At 41.9% G+C, this 17,837-nt stretch overlaps 1 protein-coding gene across 6 annotated transcripts in view; it reads left to right on the forward strand.

The window, feature by feature from the left end:
- The window catches only part of LOC100644032 (tensin-1), a 180,520-nt gene that overhangs the window by 11,593 nt on the left and 151,090 nt on the right, over positions 1 to 17,837 (forward strand). The window lies entirely within an intron of this gene.

The following is a 17,837-nucleotide window of genomic DNA, read 5'->3' on the forward strand; positions in this document are numbered from 1 at the left end:
CCGATCGTTTCCGTGCACGCAAACGCTTCGAATGTTTCCGTTTGGAAATCGGAATCGACGGGAGGGACACGCTCGAATCGAGAGACGCACGCGTGTCCAATTGCAAACGTGAAAGCTGCCCGGTTCGCGCAGAAGTCGGAAAGGAGAGCGGAATTCGATCGACCGGATAAATGTTTAAGCACGCTCCTGCTTCCTGTTTGGACCATTAGCTGCGCCTCAAGCCGTGCAATCGAATCCAAGGATCATACTCTGCGTAATGGTCGCGTGCTGACTTGGATCCGAGGGAAGATCTCTGCATGATTTCCCACGAAAATCACAATCGTGGTTTGTTGATTACGAACAATGGTGTCCATTTGACGAATAGGAATTTATGGATTGAATCTAACGTACTTAATGTTTTCTTATCCTTGAGTTCTTATGTTAAAAAATAATGGTGTCTTCTAGCATACAACTAGTTTGATTAATTTATACAAAGTTCAAGGTTGAATTTGTTGAGGGCCCAAATAACTCTATTTTGCTATATCTCGAATAAAGGGGGAGACATTGATAAAACGTGTCGGTCGATTGACGTTCTCTCTTTTGTGCTGGTACAAAGTGGACGATTTAATTGCATGATCGAAGCACATCGTTTCAGATAGATCATCGCCGCATTGAGGTACATTCTATACGTTCCTTTTGAAATGGACAGTGACGTAACGACAGTTTCTCTATCTGTGTGTTAGACTCATCCTTGTCGGTGAAAGATAATGCGGTAATGAAAACGGTCTCGTTAGACCGCGCAATAAAATGACGTGGCGGTTAAAATCGAATCAGACTTATATAATTTTCTTGACTGTCAAGAACGGTAAATAACGTTGTTGACGACCATTTCGTTCACCGGCAATCTTATTAAGACAATAACCGAGATATTTTGCATAGAGTATTCGTGGACGTAAAAAGATAGCGGGTAATTTGAAAGGGTAATTTTACGGTAGTCCTTTGTTCTACCCGAATAAAATTATCTTTAATCTCTCGGTTATTAACTCAACCGACAGATCCAATTTTTCACATCACTTTACAAAAAGTATACGTAAAATATCTCCAGCGGTTTCAAAACTGTGATAGATATTTATACAAGCCATTATTTTTCTGTGAAAATGAACTCTGTAACGTCTGATTTCTAGCTATCTCTCAAACGATTATAGCCAGTACTTCCACCTGTCAAGACAGTGTACGGTCGTGCTATAATTATTTGATGGCGTGTTCACAATGACGATCACAGACATCGATAGCGCGTCACGATTCGCGCGATGTAAGAACGTTTCACCTGGTCTTAAATCCGGTCTTACATCCAGATAACTGGACCATGTTACGTGACTTTTCCACCATATAGTTGGCAATGGTAGAAGTTTGGTTCTTTCGCGTGGTGAAACACAGCCGTCCCAGAAAACGAGCAGTCATTATTCGTGTTATTGCGAGCAGGATGCTGGAATACGCGACGCGTGGCCGTCGTTCCATATATTCTGTCCCCTGGCATGCTTCCCGAATATTTTGTTCCCTTTGGAATAATATGGTCTGCGCCGTGTGTCTCTGCAGCCAGATTAAAAGTCATCCCGAATTTTCTACGTCCAAGAGCACAGCTTCCCTGTAATCCTGTCGCAGGCGCCTGTAATCCGTGCGCTTACGTGCAAATCCAAATAGAGATGGAACAGGTGTGCAATTATCTGATGACGTTTACTCATGGATTTTATAACGCTGATGTTACCGATCGTTGTTTGGAATGGATTCGGGAATCGTTTGTCTCGAGCCAGCAGGGTCCTCCTAGATGCTTTAAATCGTCCTTTTTATAGTATTTCTCCTTTTTCTACTCTAATAAAATAGCATACTTAGTAAGCTTTCTTGAATAATCTCCATGTAACAAGACAAAGAACAATGCTGTAGATCTCTATCTGTCTTCAAGATGCAAATGATTCTTATAGTTTTACTGAATACGAGTAGTTTCATACTAGCGTGCAATCTAACATTCATTTTTATATTTCTTCCAATGATATTTTAACTTTCTAGTGAAAATATCACAGAATCTCTTTGGATCATTTTTTTTTTTTTTTAATACGACTTATTCACATTTTTTGTTCAAATAACAGATATTCATATTCATGGAAATTCCAATACATGGAGTTCACATTAACATTCGCTAAAATCTTTTTTCCAATAAATGGAGTTTGCGTTCACTAAATTTCCTCCCAACAAGCGAAATTCTACTGATATATATTTAACAATCGTACAAAGGCCATTATCGAGTGCGTTCGAATATCGTTCGAACATTAATAAGGCACTTGAAGATCTTCCTTGATTCACCAAAGGTTTCTCCGAAAGGGGAGAATAAACTAACGATATCAACAGAGGAAAGAATGTATCTCGGGAGAAGTTTGATTCGAAGTTTCCTCTTTGATGAGGTTTGTAACAAACCCCGAGGAAAAGTACCTACGGTTCTTATTAAATTTTTCCAGCAGAGTATTCACAGGGGCGCGAAATGATCGTTCGCACCTCATTTACCCCTCGCGTTTCGGTATTCTTTCTGCTTTCTTTTGCCTATCATCGCACCCCGCGCTATTATTTCTGCCTGTAACAACCCCTCGAGTCTGGCGAGACGACTAATATCTGTAGCTTGCAACCCCCGTCAGCGACAAAGACGCGTTATTATGCACGTTCCCGGCACGTCGTCAGCTTTCAAACAACCCTTTCCCCACCGGTAGCAACAATAACAACCGTGTCTAGTCGCTTGCGTGGCACAAATGCGCGCACAGGAAGCGCACGTCCGATTTACCCGCGCTCGTCGCGGCTCCTACAACACTTCCGTTTAAATTAACCATGCTGACAAATTATTAATGTGCCCTGTCTGCGATGTGCATATTCACACGCGGAACTGTGGCTTTCATACAGCAATCAGTAGACTTTCAATGGGAAAGTTGGTAATTAATTTTTTTGACGAATATTTAGTATGAAATTTTCTAAAAGGTTTAGAGGTCCGTTATTCCTTGATTGGAATACTTTTAGACTTTGACACGTTGATTGTTGGTTATTTCAACAGAGTGCACTGTTATTAGGCATGTACATTAATTTGGCGCTTTTAGTTTCAAGCCAAATAGGAATTTCTCCCCTGATGGGAGACTGCATTAACGTAATTGTACAAGCATCGTAGCAAACATAGGGCAGAAGAAATAGAATTAGACACTGCGACTTTGGAATCGCAGTAATTCCTTTTCATTCGAAGCTGCACATTTCGTGACGTGTATTTATGGTCAAGGTAAAATCGCGGACGTACGTTCATGGATCGTGATCTTGGATCTACGTTGTTTGCCTCGTGAGGATCTTCTCGAGGGTAACCTCTGGACACGTGGGTCACTTTGTCGAACTCGGCCATTTACCATCACGGTTCGGGTAAGGAACAAACGTTACGAAGCAGTCCATGGAACACCGAAAGCAATAACGACTGGCAAATATTTGCCAGCCGGATATTACGTGTTTCCTAAGCTCCGACATTTCCAATAACAGAATAAATACACCCTGACGTACAAACAAGGATGCATCATCACGCCCTTAAACGGATACACAAATATGTTCATCAAACTATTAATATAATAACCTTCATAAATTAGTTGTAAAGCCAAGCATCCGTGCATTCAATCGACAATGGTAAAAATTCCAATTCTACTTTTCCTAGATGAAGATCTTCATCGATAACGAATGGAAACACGAGAATCACCGATCTTAACGATCCTCATAAGTCAGTGGCTTCGAGTACAGTTACGCGGTTTCGCGGTCATAATTCTCCTCGCTTAATTGTATTAATAAATCCAATTAGAGTGGTCGACGTCGATTGAACGATAGCCAATAATCTAGCAGATGGTACGACCGAGGATACAGTCCGTCTGGAGGTGGGACCAGAAGTTTCTGCAGATTCGAGGTTCACTGCTTCTCGCGCTGTTTCCATCCTAGCTCCTTTGAATCTTCTGGGACGAGCTCCGATCGATCGAATGGAAATTCCATTCTCGTTAAGTGCCATGGAACAAGTTGGAGATATACGAATAAGAGGGGAGTCGGTCGTGTCACACGGTTCAGAGGCAGAAGGCAGTAAGATATAAAGAATTGGAAGGGGAAAGCTGGAGCAAAAAAGAGGGGAAAAGGGACAGATAGGTACAGGAAAAGGAAGAGTAGGTTGGTAGAGAATCTACTGCTAAGGCGAAGCAGATTAGAGTAGGTCGGGCACAGCGAGATTTCATCTATAGGCAGCCGCTTTTCATCCTCCCCCTCCTTTTTCTCGTCCTTCCCTTCTGTGAATCGTTCCATTCTCCTGTCGCCCTTGAATACCTCCTGCCCTAACGATAGAACGCACATATAGTTATAAAACCGAAGGCCCTTTCGCAGGGATGCGTCTCTCATTCCTTATCGTCACCTACCGAGAAAAAAAGGTGAAGAACCGGTTTCTTTGCCTTCCGCCGTTTAAAGAATCGCTTGTTCATTAATATGACAGCTTATTACGCACGTGCCTGCTGCCGATCGTCGTCCTCTTCTTCTTTTTCCCCCTCGCTCGGCCGTTTCATTGGGCGATTTATTTCGCGACTGGAAACGCGCTCTCGGTTCGGGAGAAATCAATTTTTAACTTGTCAAGGAAGGAATATTTAAAACATGATTGCGTCTTTTACGGGAGATTTCTGCATGATTAACGATCCATCGCGTTAACTTCATTACGCGGTTTCTTGAATATCTAAACGGATTACTATCGATAAAGCGGTAAAGTGTTCTTTACGATTTATGCTGCGATAAGTTCGATTAGGAAAATCTGGTAGATGCTCAATAGTGGGTTTTAGCTATTCAGTTGTATCACGCTGTGAAATCCTCTGATCCTCCGCTCTAAAGAACGAGTTCAAGCTCGATGGCAGGCCATAGGGTCGATTTAAGGCGAATAAATGAGCCTTTCGTGGGCCTCAACGCATATCTAAATATTTCGAACCACGCTGTTAATGTGTCGCTGTATCACGAGGGCACGTTCCAGCGGTCATTAAAGAATTCATTGCTCGTTCACGAGACTACACGCATCCTGTTGGAGAAAGAACCGTTTGGGAAAGGGATTTCACGGAAACGCGTCGAGTGTCGGGCAACGAAAAGGCATTATGCAAATAGCCACAAAGCTCTGCCCAGTGACACTGGCCTCGTATTCCAGAGTCCTCGTGCTTATGCTCACGAAATTAATCACCGTGCATTTAAACGCTCTCAACGTTTCGAACGTTCGCACGATTTTTCTCGTTGAAAATTTATTGGAGTTGTTCGCTCGTACCTCGTATCTCGTTTTTTGGCAAACGTCGCCTGTTTTATTCCGCGAGAAGGATTCGTATTACTTCCAGACGAGAAGCGTGAAAGTCAACGTCGTGGAAGGGAAAGAAACCAGCGTCGACGAGCATGGAGACTTGGCGAGACGCAAATAGACGATTGATAAATTCGTCTGGAACGACGAGGCGCATCGAGATGCATGCTGGTGCCTTACAGACTAGAAGGAGCTAATGCGCTTTATGGGGCTGACGGGATATTGATGTGCATGCGGGAGTCTAACGCGCCAAAAAAACAAGTTTACCTCCAGACGCGAGAAATATCACCATTCGAGTTTAATGTATTCTTCGGCTCTGAATTTGTTCGTCTATTATGTGGATAGTCGAGTAAAATATTTTGCGGTTGCTATAACCTCGTTCAAATTAATCAAATAACTCGAATAGAAGCTTGTGTGAATCAAGTCATTCCAATGGAGCAGCTTGAATTCGAGTGAACTAATTTTAAGTAGTGGATGGTTGCTGGAATATTAGTAAAGGTGGTACTTGCTGGAATATTAGCAACGACGAATAAAATGTATTTCTTAAAAGAAAAAGAAATATACATGTGTTTAATCGGCTTTTATTACGCACTTCACAAAATTGAAAGGTTACTTCAAGTCAATACTAAAATGCGTAACAATTTCAAGTAGCTCACGTTACTAAAGTAGTTTCAAGGGATTCTAAATTAAATGATTAAATTAATGGGAACCAGGCTAGAAGCTCAGTAGAATATTTCTCAACTTGACTAATCTGAACCAGTCTTAACATCCGAAGCCGTCTTCAAAAATTAAGCATCCTTATTTTTCACCGCGAACAGTTACTAATTTCTAACATGCTGTATCAGTTTTCCTCCTGTCAGATGTCCTGCACCCCGAAATATCTTTCCTAAGCGATGAAATGGCGGCAGAGACTTAACCAAAGACACGAGAGACAAGTCTCGCGTGCAAAGTTTTGCGAAAAAGAGGAGAGAAAGGGTATCTGGAAAAGAAGACGACGATAATCTTCGTGGCTGGTCCGGCGCACGATGAAGAGGATTCCACCTTCTCGCCGCGAGGCATTATTCTACACGTGCGAACATTTCGCGGGAACAATGGTCCGGTCGTTAGGAGGAGTTTTCGTCCCGAGTTAGGATCGTGTCCGGCCGGTATTATTCAGACGGGTTCCTGGAACGGCGTTCGTTTGTCGGCAAAAATAAGAAGCCGTGAAAAACTGTGAAAGCTGCGGAGGTCCTGCGGAGGAACTAGCTGCCGTCGACTGGCAGTCAGGCAGAACCGACCACGAGGCTTCCCTTCCTCCTCCTTTCTCTCTACACGTGTTTTCTTTTCTGCTTTTTGTTCTCAGGCTGCTGCGAAGCCAGGCTTTTAGCCCTCGTTCTCACTCATCCTTTCTTCCCTGCACACACGCTCATTGTTCGGCCCCATTGCTTCTCGCGAGGACATTTTCTGAAACTAATTGGCCCGTCGCCTCATTAGACACGAAACTCGCCCGCTAGATGACGGACTTGGTTAACGCGAATACAGACCTGATTGTAACCCAAAAGTGGAGATCGCAGAGAGAGAGAGAGAGAGAAAGAGAGAGAGAGAGAGATAGAGTGAGAGAGAGACAGGCAGAGAAAGAGAGAGCTATGTGCCAGTAGACTTTCAGTTGAAGTTAATTACCATGAAAACAGCATCTAGGTAAAAATGTAAGTTTTGATGGCGATGAGGGTAGTTAGAGAGAATCCTTTAGGATGTTCAAACTTCCTTGCAGTCATCACGAGAACACTACCTGGATAAAATTGCAGATTTTTGTGGTGACTGGAGGAAGCTAGAGGAAGGTCTTGTAAGATCTTCAAACTTCCTCGGAGTTAATTATGTGGAAAACGCTATCTGGGTAAAATTAACAGACTTTTGTGGTAGCTTGATGACGAAAATACTTGAGCGAATCCTTTAAGATGTTCAAACTTGTCTAAGACTTTAAATTTCATTCAGCGGTGCACTGCTCTGCTTTTTCGTCTCACTTTGGTTTTTATTTTCACTTCTCGTTTAAATTTCTTCGGTACACGTTTTATATTCTAGTCGTCGATACTTCTAGTATCAGAAAAAGAGAAAATGCTTTGGAGTGATATTCAGAAGAATTCCATACAATGCTAAGCGGTGGGAGATCGTCTAAAGAACCAGCGTTACAGAAATCCAGGCAAAGTTCGATCGACGATCGAGAGAGCACTCGAAACGAGCGAACGATTCGTTCAAGTGGGTGGATTGGTGGATGCACCCACGCAGTTCCGCGTGTGTACAGGAAGGCCGTGGAATCGACATAACAGTGGGAGAAGAGGCCACCCGTGGAAGCGCGTTTTACATAATCGGTCAGTCGGGAAAGGTAACGACGCGTTCGCGAGCCGGATGCGCGTTTCTCGTGAATATTCTCTACTGAAGAGTGCTGGCTACCAACGGTGGAAGGCGCCTGAGGACTAAACTCCTCCCTGAACTTCGATCCGTGTAGTTTAGATCTACGCCACACCTATAATGTTGTATGCCGCGTTTCGTCGAGCTGTTGAAACATGTTGCGTCATCGAGTTCATGTATCAATGTATTCCGGTGAACGATGTAATCGTCGTCTAACCGAAGGCGTAATAAGTTTATCGACGCAGACAGTTATACACATCATGGACATTTTGTGGTGCTAATGAAGTCAGAAAAATTCTCTACCTCGAGATAGATCGAAGATAGGAAAGAATAAAATTTGCGTCGGAGAGAAAAGCAAATTTGCAAATTGAGGAACTGATAGAACGTCTCTTGGCCATGTTTGTAACATACTTATTTTCTCTTTAACATATTTCACCTCTTCTTTTAAATATTCATTATATTACACGATTGCTACGAGGTGTATCCGTAATTATGCTTTAAGAGAACTGTATGTAATTACATAGTGAAATAGACCTTAAGATTGTTTTTATAGAAGCAGTTCATTTAATATAAGTTAGTGTTGATGATTTTTATGACACCGATTTCTCCATAGAGGCTATTTCGCTTATAATTAATACAGCATATTCTTATCTTAAAGGTTTACAAATTTGACAAGGTTAGTCTTTGAGCCTTACAATTGGTCGAATATGTGTGCATCATGCAAATTCTTAACTATACATATCGAAACTTTATTCCCTTCAAAACGAGGCATCAACGAACAAATTTTATTTCATATTTTCGATGCGAAATAACCTCCTGCCAATTGTCTGATCCCTTTTAGTTGGGAATTTGGTAAATACACGTATATTTGATAAACTATCGAGCTCGATTTTCTCGAGCTAATGAAGCTTTCAACGTAATTTTATTATTTTTGATATCCTTTTCGTTTCAAGCCATAGAATCTTCTAGATTTCACTGGAGCCACGAATTTAGGCCCACAATATATTCTCATCAGAAGAATCGTAGGATTCGAAGAAAAAGGGAAAGGTGTAATTTAATGGTGGATAGGGAAGGGTCCAAGGGTTCTAATCCGAGAAAAGGAAGGATTTCGTGGATGGTTGGGCAAAGACAAAGGAATATTCGTTGATCGACGACATCAGAGATCTTTTGGGGCAGGAAGGCACATCCTGACCTCCCAGTGAGATAAATCATCGTGGGACCGAACTTGTGGCCATTCTTCGCTGCTCTTAGTATATAGCCACACAACCTGTGCGTCCTTGCTGGTCGACTGGTTAATCTTGAATCGCCTGTACAACCTGTCCTTCCTGGGATCTCGAATTACGCGTGGAAAAAGTTGGGTGTTTCGTTTACACGGTCTGGAGAAGCGAAAGAAAGATATGTAAGAGAGGAAAAAGGAGAGGAACATGGTTGGTTGTTCGACATTCGGTCGAATCACGGTGATGTTAACTTAGGTGGCGTAAACCCCTCAGGGGCACAAGTGGCCGTTTAGGCGGTCCTGCAGGGACGAGATTAATGCGTCACTTGGCGAGGAGAGACCCCTCTCGAGCCGTGTCAAAACATGTGGACCGAAGTGCCACCAACGTTCACGACAATTATCATCTCCACCAGTTAAACGCTTCCGTCTGCTATACTCGACGAGCAACTCGGACGAAGAAGTGGTTAGGATGAGTTTAAGAGTCGTTTCTTTGAAGGGTTAATCGCTGCTTGTTGCCTGTTCACACGAAGATAGAGATGGCGAAGATGGTAGAAATTGGCTGGTCAGATTGTGGAACTGATCTTAGGCACCCGGATCCTTTTGGGCATATAGAAGATGGCGTTTTAATGGACGGAGAATGGAGCTAAACTATTTTCACGAATTTCTTATCAAAGAGATTTATAGAGGAGAAGATGATATAGTAGAGAGGTCGGAATCAAAATTTGTTATTCATCTAGAAAATTATAGAATTAAAAATTGTCCATTTATTTCCAAAGATTTGCGTCGAATTGCTCTATTTTTCAAGAATAAAACTTTAAAAAACATCATTAGTTAAATTCCTACGGAGTTCTTGGAAGAATCAACGCATAACATTGTAGAAAGGATCGATGGGGGAATTTCACCGGCAATTTGGCGTTTATCGCGGATCAGGAAATTCGACTAGCGCGGAAATCGCGGAAGGATGCCACGAGCGCTGAGCGGCACTCTTCAAAGCGATGCCGGAGAAGCTGCACGCGCGTGGGATCGTGACAGGCTCGTTGAGCGTGAACGACGAAGAAGCTATTTCAAAGGGAAACAAAGTCTAAGTCGTTAATCCGCTTGGCACTTGCCAGGAAACGGGACGAGTCGATAGCCGATCCCTACTGCACGACTAGGGTGCGGTTTTCAAACAAACATCGAAAATTGAGATTCAATTCTGGCACGACTTCGCAACATTACGTAATTCGGTCGTTGCACTACAGCTCTTAAATTTTGCCACAGAGGCGGTTTCTGGTTCCGTCCTAGTCACTGTTGTTTCTAGGAAATTCCGAAATATCCTCCACTAGCACCGAAATAATAGTTCGTATCGTTACCTCGTGCTTTAGATCGGTGAAAACGTTTGCCTTGGCTTATTGGGACGGGCAAAGTTCCCGGGTTGGGTTGAAGTTTGGTTGTGTTATTGGATTAAGCTTTGTAGAAAGAAGTATTAAGGAACCGCGAAAGTTTGGAAATGTAAGGATAAAGAGATTCGAAAATTCTTAAGCAAAGAAATGAACAAATGTAACGATTCGACGGTTTGGAAGACTGAAAATTGAAAAATTAGGGCTTTAGAAATTTGGAAATCGGAACCTTTAAAAATTTCGATATTCGAAAGCTTGTAAATTGACAAATTTTGGAAATTTGAATGCTTAAAAGGTTGAAAACTTGAACATTGGAAACGTTAAAGAGTTGAAATCGCAGCAGAGATAAGTTGTACGAACTGCAGCTATTTTATACCGCTTCCTTGATCTTTCCGGGCATCGTCCAACAGAGTACTGCCGTAGGTCAAGAATCTCTGATGTAACACTTAGACACGCCTCAATTATCCGTTGACTCATTCTTCTTCTTCTTCTTCTTCTTCTTCTTCTTCTTCTTCTTCTTCTTCTTCTTCTTCTTCCACTACTATTCATCTTCTCAACAAAGGTTCAACATTCTGATATAGTATAATCACCCCTCAAAAAAATTACCAACTCTCACAAGCAAACCAATTATTCCGTAATCAAAATAAACAACATCGCGGCAAGCACGAAGAAACATACCTAAGCGTAAGCGATTAAGAGCCGGCACGTGCTACGTAATGTAAGAAGCATCGTCTAAATTCTGCCTCGATCGAGCGTTTCCCGGGGCGTGCCACGTCAAGAATCATTGAAGCCGTGTTCCGGTGTCCGATCGCGCCGCGATCGTTAACGTGTGTCAACGAGAAGGTGAGTCCATCAACGTCCACTGGAGGCCATTGTCTTCATCCTGGACGAAGACGTTGTCGGTTAGGGTAAGATAGAAGAAACAAGGAATTCCCGAGGATGTGAATCGAACAGGGAGGAAAGACACGAGTGCATCGGAAAGGAAGAGGAAAGAGAGAACCGAAAGAATGCGAAACGCGCACAGTGTGCAACGTGCAATCGAGTTCTTGGATTCCATGGTAATCGTGAGCGAGATGAACCAGACCAATAAAGCTTTACCGTTTCCTTTTACGGTACACACATTCACATACACGAATATGCAGTTGCTCGAAAAATTGGCAGCGAAATTTAGAAAATATTTGAAGATATTGCATGTTTATAGAATTCTTTTATTATTAAATATTTGTGACTTTGACGGAGGTTTACTTCAGATTACATGAATGTGTTTGACCATGATTCTGTGAAAATTAGAACAAATCAAAGTTGTTTCTCTTTATGCTCTCGAAGTGATATTTTCAAGAATTGTAATTAGTACTTCTTGTACTTTCATGTCTTTATACCCAACATTAGCTGAAATTATTTTAATCTTGGAATATTAGTCGCCCTTGGAATGTAAAGCGACGAATCTATTTGCCCAGAAATTTTTGCACACCACTGTATATTAAGAATACTACACTCTTCTCGTATCACACAATACTTCATTATCACTGGATGGTACGAACATTCTGTGGTACGTGAAAACACGATTTCTTGGTAAAAGATTGGAAAAGTTACTCGAACGTAGAAACGTCGATGCATAGAAGAAGAAGGAGAGGAAAGTTTATCGTAATGCTCGGTACAGCGATGTCGAGTCGCGTTCCTTGACTGATTTTTAATCGGGTCCCATGTACGCCCGCGGCCACTAACGTCGTGGACTGGTTCTTTATCTGATTCCGACGCAATTATTCCTGCCTCGGGGGTAATTAAGTCCGATGCAAGCCGAATCGATTTTGATAAGCGATCGGGATAATACAACCTTCACTCCCTGGGATTGCACAATCCAATCGTGCCGCTCGGTTTTTATCGCCCAGACCTCCGGATGGATTTCTATCTCGTGATTGTTATGCCGGGATTCCATCGTGCAATTACTCAACACAGTCGTACCAATGGAATTAATGGGACAAACGAGCGTTTAGGATTGTTGGATTCGATCATTCTGGAAGTTGTTGTCAGAGATCATCTGCAAAGAATGCAATTATCATATAGAAGTATGATATTCCTCGTTTTTAAAATATGTGCCCTTAGCGTCCCTCTTTGAACTGCACGTGACCTTGCGTGCCAATGGTATATTCTGTACTGTAACTTTAAAATTATCTTCATTCTTTGTAGAAGAACTTCGATGACCCATTATGATCTTTAACCCTGCCGTTCTCCTCGGGTCTATAAAATTAAAAATGAAAATTATTCAATAGATGTTATCGAAATGTAGGTAGTATTTAAATATTTGACTTGAGTATTCGACATAAATTATACAGATATGTTTTATTAATTTTTTTTGTTTCATACTATACGAATGAAGTGTTTCACAATTTGAAGAGAAACTATTTGAAGAAACGAAAATATGATTTTCCAAGATGAAACTATCTGATAGAATCTTTACTGTTTTCGATTGATTAGATCTAGGTAGCTGATGTTGCAAGATTCTTGTTCTTTGCTAAAAAGTCACTTGGAATTTCCAAAAAACAGCAGGAAAGGAAGGGATGATCGAGAGATCCAATGGACTCCATGGCTATCGGATAATATGCACATACGTATGAGGTTGGCACACAACGGCCGTTAGAACTTTTGAAGCGTTCCTCTTAGCCACGTGGAATCCGTGGAATCGCATTTAAAATTGAAATCACTGGCCCCACTCGTTCTCTTCGTCTACCACGAACCTTCATACGCCCATGGTACACTGCTAGCATCAGTACGATCTTGATCATCGACGTCCCTTTTTCTAAGCATTTTTTTCTTGCTTTTTTCATTTCCCTCCACCTCTTCTTCTTCATGCTGTCCATTTTTCCCGTTGAGTTCCCACCCTTTCTCCTCCTGTTGTCCCCTCCCGTCGCGTTTCACGTTTCCTGCGGTCGCGCATACGCGGCCACACGGCGTCCCATGAATTTGCATGAGTCCGATCTGTCTGGCGTTCATCCAGAACGAATTTCTGTTGGCGATCTTCCTCGTGACCGGTTCATTCATCGATCCCAACCACCGACAGTGACTCGATGAGTGTTTACCTCGCCACCGATCCACGATCGGGCGATCAATCTCCATTTTGGTAGCTCCGGCATCGAGAGACCCGCTCGGGGAACGATATACATCGTTAAATCATGGCGATACTTTGTCTCGCTGCTGGATTTGTGGAGCTCGTTCGGTTATGACGACGAGTAATAGCGCTTACATTTGCTGACGTTTCTAACGCAGAAGATAAAAGGATAGACTTAGTAAGTTGAATATTGGATTAGGGAATTTGTTATTGGAAATGTTGGTTAAGATCTTAAGAAGATCTTTGGTAAATTAATTTGTATGCAGCGCCTTTGTAGAATTCATTCTGTATCACACATGAACAGACTCCGGTTGAGGGTTAAATTCTCCATTAAATTTAAGCTTAGGAATCTAGAGAAATTTTGTCACATAAGCTTCTGAGGGAAGTCTTTTCAGTTTCGTATTCCATCACCTCTTTATCAGCGATTGGACTCGGATTAAACTCGTGATGCCCACAGACTGAGACACTTGAACGTAAGAATTTGGAGGAATTTGTAGAAATTTGGTTATGGAAACTTGCGAGTGAGATCACTTCGATAGCTGTTCTCATCCCAAGTATCGCAGAAGCCAGTAATTGTAGAACTACAATGTCGTAGTTCTAGCTAACCCTGAAGTGGCAACATTTCCAGTAGCGATCATTTCACACGACTGTCCGTAAATCCGCGTTACGATGACCGTTAGCAACAGTTGGAGACAGCGATAGCCGCGCTTCTTGTATCTCCGGCGCGAAGGTCGGGACAAGAGATTCACTGGGTGGTTTTGCGGTTGAGTCGTCCAGAGAGCCGAACGTTGAACGTACAACGATCGAGGACGAAAACAACGACGACTTCTTGATATTTCTCTTGAACATAAGTCGCCTTTGTGTTTTTGCTCGTTTTGCAAAGGCTAGGTGCCGCCGTGGCCATAAGATCCCCATGTATCTGACGTAAGATGGATATCGTATTCCCTATAATGCATAGCTGGCCGTATCGTGAATTCCGTGAAGAAGAGAAGGGGCTTGCGCCTGTTCCGAAGCTCGCTCACGAACTGTCTTTTGCATAGGTTATCGTGGAAGACCCAGGATACGGTCAGGTCTGGCATTTTTTTCGCTCTGGCCCTAACTTTATAGCTGCAGCTTCTTCTTTCCGGTGGCCACTGTCTTGTTGACCTTTTTATGAGTTTCTTCCACGTGCCTCCTGAAATCATTGGTCGAAAAGCAGGCTCCCGCACAGAGGAATCTTAACCATCCCATCGTTGGAATTTTCAAGTAGCTTGGATTTAATTGGAGCTTGTCTTTGCTACTGGTATTGAGAGATGAACGATGTCTCATATGCTAGGAAACCTGGCAAAGAAGTTGTCGTGTAGTTATCGTTGATCATTAAGGAAATGAGAATAGGGCTAGGTAGAGTTATTTGAGTCAAGCTAACTTTATATTATAATTACAATTCCTAATTTCTCTTGTAATTCGTCAAATTCGGTTGTGAACAATTTTTAAGCGATTTACTCTACGTTTCAAAACAGTCATCAGTTTATGTACAACTTATCGTTTATAGGATTTATGGCAGAGATAATTTGAAATTAACGAGAGAACACAGTTTTCGTATTTAATTTTTCAAACGATAAGATACAAATGACATTTAATATATATAGTTTCAGATTAACCTGATATTCGTTTATCTGATCACAAGTCTACGACAAATAAAAAGGAAAGGAAGATTTATCTCTGGTTTTGGAATTTGTGTAATTTTCATTAAAAGTTATGACTGCCTCGGTAGTTGAAACGAGACTTTCCACGATTGTAACAGGATCATGTTACCAATAAACATAAATTATTCTTTAGGAACGTTAATTAGAATACGCCTAACAAAAATGTTTGAGTACGTTGTGTAACGATATTAATAACGTCCTGGAGTGAATGCCAGAGACGACGTTTCAATGAGAATATTTTCAAGCGAAAGGAATGCCCGTTTTTCGGATGGCTTCGTGATGGATTGGGTAGTGTTTCGTGAAAGGCGAAGAAGTCTCGAATGGTGGCCAACGATCCGCCCCTGGCTGTGCAGCTGATACTTACATCTGCCGCGATCTTATTGCCCTCCCGCGCTTATTCGTTCGTACTTTGTCGGCATGGTTGTTACAGCACGAGGTGTTCGATGTATCGACCTCGATCGAAGCATTGTTCCGTTTACAACCGTGGTCACGCAACGAACACTGGCGCGCTGCTTCTGCTTGACATCGTCCGATCGCTCGCAGCTACTCTTCTCCATGGTTTCTAATCGACTTTCGAAAGTTGCTTCCGACTCGTTGCGCTCCGAATCTCTTTCTAAAAAGAAATACATACTAGTCCAGGAAGAATTAAAGGATCTTGCGAGCAATCGAATAGCTTCGTTCGTTGTTCAACAGACCTGGACTTACGTTAAGAAATCCAATTCTATTGATTACAGGAAATATAGTTGAAAATTGTTATAAAAGTTTACAGAAATTGGATGACATAGTCGGACTCGGATAACAAAGAAGTAGAACGAAAGATTCCACAAATCCAAAGTAATTCGTTGCTTGGCAATGAATTAGAACACAAATTAAAAAATTCATTTTCGTGAATTTATAGAAATATGGTAAAACATTGTCACAAGCGCGAAGAAATTGTTTGAATACATGCAAAGAATATTAGAAAATAAAAGTTTATCTGGTCAACGTACCATTTACGACGACCAACGATCTCTCCTATGCACTCAGCTTATAATCGACGGGAGAAGGTGGACCCCTGATTGTGCGGATATCCGTACCGGAAGAACGCTTTACGTTCGCCTCTAAAAGCCAGTCAATTTTCCACGAGGAGAAAGGACGCTCCACAAACAATTAGAGTACTTTCCTAGGTTCATGAGGCTCGTTGTAACTTCTAAAGCATTGAATCTGTTCGTGAGAGGTCGATTTACAACGTCCAGGAAGCTTATACAACTCGACTCATCGCGATCGTGTGGTGAACGTGACCAACGTTGTTTTTCTTTGAGGAAACATGACGATGAAAGTTGTTTTCTTACGAGAAAACATTGCGACTCTTGGTTCCCCCTCGAGCTTGTTGTTACGGTATGCAATTAAATTTTATAGAAATGACGTTTCAATACGCAAACGAGCAGTTGTACGATACGAATATTGCGAGATTTCGACGATGAGCTGCTTGTAAACCATTCGTTACCACCAGTTAAATGCAAATGGGTTTCTACAAGATAATCATCGTTATTTGTTCCACGGTGATCTTAGAAACGTCCGCGAATCTTCTCAGATACTTTCCAATGTTCTATGACTTTTGTAGTATTTGGAATGGAACGCTTTGTTCTCCCCGATGTTGAAGTAGAAACTCGGAGGAAAGCTCACGTTTTATTCTTATTTCTTCTCTGTCAAGTTTGAAATTAAATACGAGTGATTGAAAGCACGCTGTTCTCGGATTTCAACGTTCAATAATGCAGTCAAGTAGGAAATTGAAATGAAGAATTCAGTAAAAGTGGACGAGAATATGAATCTCTTCAACGTTCGATAATTAAATCAGAGTCGAAAGTATTCAGTCATAAAAACATACTTAACCCGTAGACAATAGAGGCTGGATCATACGACACATATGTAGGTTGATATTTCACATTCATTATCGTATCGAACTATAAACGGAATTTAATTTCTTAAATAGATCGGAGATAAAGATTCTTTTTCCTTGATTCTCCACTTTCGCATAGATATAAAGTAGAATATTCAACACTCGTAACAGCGATAACTAAGTATCCATTTGCCAAGGGTGAGAAGGCAAAGACTAGAACGTAATTGGAAGTTTTATAATGTGTCTTCATTATCAAACAGGAAGCCTTATGTCGTAATACTAAAATAACAATTTTCTTTCATTATCGGCAGAGAAGTAACCCTTAATCACGTTTACAAGAGATAGGGGTCTGTTTAAACCGCCATATCGAGTATCGAGCAACGTTCTCACGCGTGTCTCACCTCTTTCCTTTTTTAAAGGGTCATTCGTTTTCGCACGATGGGTGCGCCTGTATCAACGAACAGCTACCTCAGACCCACACGGATTCTTCTTGGTAGTACGAGTGAAATTTATGTGGTCGAACGTGCGCGAATCGACGCACGTGTCCCACGAAAATTTCACTGATCGATGACGCGTACGAAACACCGGTACGTCGACAGGAAATTAATCGACTGGTCGTGAAAGGGGCGCGGCTGTTATTTTTATTCCAAAAAATATCGCCATACCGTGCGTGTCCAGTGAATTTCCGTCAACACTTACAAAAGCGTCGCTCTTTTAATTCGAGCTTTTAATTCTCTGACACACGCGTAACGCTCAACACATTCGAACGTAGACGTAATTCGACATTGAACGAGCATTTTCGGGCGTGATATTTCACGTGTCTCCCCTGTCCCTATCCCTTGA

This window comes from Bombus terrestris, chromosome 13, assembly GCF_910591885.1.
Source record: "Bombus terrestris chromosome 13, iyBomTerr1.2, whole genome shotgun sequence".
Classification (NCBI taxonomy): Eukaryota; Metazoa; Arthropoda; class Insecta; order Hymenoptera; family Apidae; genus Bombus; species Bombus terrestris.